Raw genomic sequence first — 6,000 nt, forward strand, 5'->3', positions numbered from 1 at the left:
TTTTTTCTCTATATATCTTCGCCATTGTTTTTCAAGTGAATTCCCACCGAAGATAATAAATATACGGTGGTTTGTATGCGAGAAATATGTGATACAAAAGAATTGGTTGGAAGCTTCAAGGTAAAGATGGTGGTGACCGACAATGCTATCAACATGAAAGCAGCATGTGCTCTCGTTATTAAGCGATTTACTCATGTCAACGCTATTGGTTGTGCCACATTCCCTCTGAACCTGCTGACAAATTACCTGCTTGCTGTCAGTACAATCCTAAATATATTCAAAGAGATGAAAAATATCTCTAAGTTTGTGAAGAAAACTCACGTGGTATTGGCCACATTCCAGGAGGAAGAGAACGCTGAAAACGGCTGGGGTGCGAGCACAAGTCTGAGGCTACCGAGCAAGGCAAGATATAGACTAGGCGGTTTTTTGTTTAAAACCTTTTTTGAAAAACAAGGGTGATGTAGTACAAGAAATTGCTTTAACTGAAAGGTTGAAGTTCGACAAGGCTATATAGAGGTTGTAGTTCTAAACAAAGAAGAGTTTTGGGATGCCTTGAAAGCATGCTATACGTTTCTGGGACGCCACGCAAATGCAATCAAAATTGTAGAAATGGCCAAACCCCACAGTCCAGTGCTCGAAGTTTGTTTCAAGATCAAGCGGATGAAATGCGATCAAACTTAGATCGCTTTGTTCTTTCGCAAATTGAACGGGACCTCGCTGATAAAGCGTGGAAGAGATGCCGCGCGTTTGCAGTTCATCTCGTGCACTGTGCAGCAAGCCTTCTTTAGTGAAGATAAAAGGGAAATACTTGACCGAGGATTGTCAACGCTTGACTGAGTTTCATCACACTATAAGAACATGAACCTCTGAGTGGGAGAGTTTGCTCCGATATTGCAGAGGAAAGGACAGAGGCATGATTTGATCAAGTGATGCTGACTCACAACAAGAGATAGAACTTTACCTCCTGCTTCCCTTCCTTTTCATCTGCTGTTCTAGTTGGAGGAACGAAAAAACTGTGCCTATATTACGGTACAGTAATCACGACATTCAAAATATTGCTTGCCTTTCTTTATCTGCGTTTATGTTTATGGAGCGAAATTCTATGCTGCTATAAGAAGACAGTTGCAGAGGAGACAAGACATATCAGTTTTCGGTGATCTTATATCCGTAACAGTTCAAAAAGCCGCGCGTATAAAAGTGAGAGCCAGTCACTTTCATGCTGATGCTTGTAGAAGTGCCTCGGTCTCTTATATCTTAAATTTGTTTGTGAATAGGCAGACCGTAATTTATTTCTGTGACTTCGGCTCTTGATGTTCTACAATAATGTGCTGTCGTAAGCAAAACCAGGTATACTTTTTGTACTTTCCCAAAGATTTCGAAGAAAACTGAAACAAAAATTTCCCTTCTATCGTTAAAAATTTTCGGAAATTTTACGTCTCTTGTAGTGCATGACCCTTGACGCGTAGTCACAAGTCTCGTTTTAGCTGCAAATAGAGCTACCGATTCGCGTGAGATTTCTGGCCACCCATCACTCGTAACCAGCGCTCTTTTTCTGACCACTCACGCAGAGTACTTTGCGCAATGGATGCTTTGTTTTCACTGCCTCTGATAATGAACACGTGCGGTTTATGAAATTTTCGCTGAGCTATATTCTCTGAGCTGAGCTAACGATACACCGTCACAGTGAGGCGCTATGGTGAAGTGCCGTCGTGGATAAACTGCAATCTCCTATAGGCACGCTGCATTAAAAGCTCAGCATACTAAGGTTCTTCCAATCTGCTTGCGCCGAACTGAACATGGCCCACCAGTGCTCTCCAGCTTGGTGGCGTACCAGCTCAGCCAATCCACTGGCTTCATCTAGCAGGAAAGCTTAGAATTTTAGTAGTTATTGGTAACGGAAAAGTTGAAAAGATATTCAGAAAGAAGCAGAAGACTGCACCAAAGTGTAAAAGCTTAGGGAAATATATAAAAAGACTAAGATACGGCAAGTGCCGTAGGAATAGGACGACGCCCGATTCTTCCAGCCGTCATGATGCGTCTGTCGGTCACCATTATAGTTATGTTCACTTTTTGTCACTCACGCTTTTACGAGACGAACTGCATTTTCACTGAAGTCTGGCTAAGATATTTTTAAACTTACAGGAAAGGTGCGTCAGCCGCGTGGATTAATTATTCAGCAGAAATATTGAACTGAATTATAAGGTTTTTCAGGTGAACTTGCACTGCGTATAAATGTGTGGGAGCAGAGCGCTTACAATATGTCAGACGTGAAAGACGTACATGATTTTTTCGCATATTTAGGAAAGAGTGCTACGAAATGAAAATAATCGCGATCAATTTTCTCGTTCTTTTTTTGCCAAGCGAGCATGAAATCTCTTGTTTTCTGCAAAAAGAACTTCTAGGAAACAACTTAAATTTAGGGAGGCTAAGTGCGAGATCATGCTTCAATGTAATGAAGCTGATAGTGGCTGCAACGTAATGTTGCAAGCTTGGAGTAAATATGTTCTTTTTGGAAGCCTGAATGCAGTTATAACTATTTGCATAAATCAGTACCGTTATCTAATTTACTAGCATAGTAACTGGCGAAAATAAAGGATGAAGGACCACATGGTCTTGCTCACAATATTAAAGAAGTTTATGTCGACGTTTTTTTTGTTTTTCACTCCCTGCTGAAATGCTCCTATAAAATTTTACTTGGTATGCAAGTGCTGATTTTCGCATTGACAAATAAAGCCAGCGCTCAAGCCAGGCAAAGAGGCGTCGTTTTCAACGTCATGAGATGAAGCTATGTGATAAGGAAGATCAATCAAAAACTTTTGCTTTAAAAAAGTGTAGGAAACATTTGAACTCGTAACTCACGAGATCCCGTATGACATGAAATGGGTGTCGAAAACCAGTGCCGCTGTAATCACTACGTGCATATTTTTGCAAGAGAAAGGACTAAATATGGTTCTGAAAGAGAATTAGTGATTTTCCAAGTTTCACGAAAACTCATGCGAGTCAAAATATTTGTAGAAATTGCCAGCGTATACTATGATTATAGAAGAAATTACTGGACCGGAACGTCACAAGAGTCTCCAGCACACAAAGAACGCTTTTTGAACGGCAGTGATGCGTTTTGAGCAGTGCTGAGGCAAATCGCGTGATAAATTTCCAACCTTTGAAACGCTTAAAATGACACGTTAAAACCTAACTCGCTATAAGGAATGCTAAGCGCATACAAACACACTTTCTGCTCAATACTTTCCCTATGTTCTAGACTTTTCATCATCATTATTAAATTAAAAAGTTCTGTCGTACTCAATATCAGTGTCATCTAGAAATAGAAGCTGCGAGACACACAAAAGCACAAAAGTGCATGCTCACCGAAGTTTCGAGGCAGCGAAGCGGCGCCGGTGCGGCCGGTTTAGGAAACGGTCGGCCTGAAAAGAGTCCGATCAACTTTCTAGGCTTCCCTTGCAACTCTTCTCGCGTCTTCCGACGAGGTTGTGGACGCCGGGCGCCGACCGTGACCGTCCGACCTGGAGTCGAGCGCGTGCGAAGTGGGCTTCTTTTCTCGCCGGACGCTACGACTGGGTCTGACAAGCCTTTCCTCTTGTTCGGTGGCGCGCTACTTCTCGTGGGGCGGACCGGAGGGCCGACGAGACGCTACATTTATACTGGCCAGAGCCTTCCCTTCCTCCCCCGGCTGCTCCCTTTTCTCCCACGCCCGCCGCGCTCTCTTCCCTATTCACAACCCTCTCCGCAAGTTTCAGGCGTGTGCGGAGAAAGAATAGGGAAGGATAGCGCGCATGCGCCCGAGGTGACGCCGAGCGCGAAGCGCCGATTGGCGCGATCGATGCAACAAGCGTGTCTTTTTTGAGCCGCCCTGGCAGTCGAAAGTTGTCCGTGCTCTCGCGGGAAAACTGTGTTCCTGTCTGTTTGCTTGTCCGGATTCTCTGGTTGTGGGCAGAGCAGTGTCTTCCGGCTTCTCTCTCTCTTTCCCTGGAAGAGTTTTGTTGTCAGTGGACGACGTGTCCGGAACCTTTATCTTGATTCCTGACATCCGGACCCGCGGTAACGCGGCCGCAATCACCTTGCGCGTATAACGGTAGCAAACAAGCGAGCCGCCTTCGCTATTCCTATGACAAGACATTGGATATTTTTATGCCTATGGAACGCTATGTTTGAACAAAAAGACGGCAAGGGGCCAAATGCAGGCTCAGGGCCATGCATGATAGCGCTTTCGACCACTTTCAACGGCACCCTGTGGTCATCATACGAAGGGTCAGTGATGGGACAAAGACAAAGGTAAATAAATCTTGCTCGCTTCTTGTGAAATAAAATCGATTAGCTTTGAAGGGGCAACTTCATTACCACTCAAGGCTGGAAGCTGGGCTAATTGGTTGTACATTATTAATTAGAAGAGATTAGCGGTATGGACGAGGACACAGAAAAACAAGTACACAAGACAAGCCCTAAACGTCAACTACGTTCTTTACTTCACAGAATGACACATAAATACAGGACACGAAATGCGTCAGTGAAGGAGATAACTGCGTCAGCACGCCTTCACTCGCCCTGTCTAAAAAAAAAAACGGTATCCGGAAAACCGTCTACCACGTATGCATAAGTGATTTGTTTCCAGCGCATTCATGTGATCATGACCTGTATGTATGTCTCTTTCTGTGAAGTAAATAACGTAGTTGATGTTTAGCGACAATACCTGTGTACTCTGTTTCTGTGTCCTCGTCTATAGCGCTAGTCTTTTCTAACTAATAGTTCATTACCAGATAAGTTTGTGATCCTGAATGGATGTGCCCATTCTTTATTTGTACTTCTGACTCTACCTCTGAGTGCGGTCTAATCCGTGCTGCGGGACTCTTTTAACACGGCAGCAATGAGGGTGCCATTCGGCGGAATCCCCGGCCCTTGTCGTTCGTGCGGCTGTAAAATCCTGATTGGTGGGAAGAGACTTGATGCCACAGGTGAGCAATTTCGCTTAGAACAAAGACTGTTTGGTCACGTGCAGGAATCGAGCCTTTGTCCCTTGGGTCGCGAGTCGGGCACACTACCTCTGTGCACCCAAGGAACACCGCTGCGCTACATCCTCTATGGTAAACATAAATGACCCCCAATTTTCTTTTATTGAGGAGTGTGGGGTATAGGTTTGTTTTTATCGGATTTAACGTCCTAAAGCGACTCAGGCTATGAGAGACACCTTTGTGGAGGGCTCCTGTAATTTCGACCACCTGGGGTTCTTTAACGCGCACTGACATCGCACAACACTCGGGCCTCTACTATTTCGCCTACGTCGAAATGCGATTGCAGCCGCCAGGATCGAACCCGCGTCTTTCAGGTCAGCAGCCGAGCACCGTAACCACTGAACCATCGAGGCGGCTGAGTGCACGGTATAATTATTGAGCTGAATAACATCGCGCAAATGTTTTTCTCATAACCGACTCGAAAATTAAGGCGTGACTTGACTAGCTTTGAGCATTCACAAAAATCATTCGATAAATGAGATTGGTTGCGTTTCGTAACTGTGGTATTATGTAATGTTACACCTGTTCAAATTCAAGAGGACACGCTCTGATAGAGTGATTTCAAAATGAACCAGCCATCGTTAGCAGCCCACCAAAACCGTGATGGTGAAGGGTTACAATAACCAGTCTGTCTATCAGGCGGAAGTAGACCACGAAATAAGTATTCAAGAATATTGACGCTATTTCGACATATTAATAATAGACCAGGTTCAGGGTGCTTCTATTTTCGGCCATGCTCAACCAGACACCTAGCTTGATAAAATATTGTTCTGATACCATTGAACAGTTGGCAAGCGGCTCCATTAGACCCCGCTACTTCTAAAGGCCCCGCAGCAAACAAAGTTTCTAAAATAGGACCACGGAAGCGTAGTTATGCTGCCAAACCAACGCTTAGAAACCACTGTTACCGCGTAATAGTATAGTAATGACAACTTCAACTCCTTAACATTTCCAGGCGTTTCTCAATACGGTGACA

General features: G+C 44.3%; 1 protein-coding gene across 2 annotated transcripts in view; it reads right to left on the minus strand.

The window, feature by feature from the left end:
- LOC144104233 (xibalbin-1-like) overlaps positions 1–3,753 on the minus strand; it is a 104,191-nt gene extending 100,438 nt beyond the window's left edge. Inside the window, exon 1 of one of the 2 annotated variants that reach the window (XM_077637117.1) lies at positions 3,367–3,753. The gene's annotated coding sequence lies outside the window, so the exon portion shown is untranslated. The remainder of the gene's footprint in view (positions 1–3,366) is intronic. The other variant, XM_077637115.1, reaches the window with a different exon arrangement.
- Positions 3,754–6,000: the final 2,247 nt, after the last annotated feature.

The sequence above is a fragment of the Amblyomma americanum genome, chromosome 9, assembly GCF_052857255.1.
Source record: "Amblyomma americanum isolate KBUSLIRL-KWMA chromosome 9, ASM5285725v1, whole genome shotgun sequence".
NCBI lineage: Eukaryota > Metazoa > Arthropoda > Arachnida > Ixodida > Ixodidae > Amblyomma > Amblyomma americanum.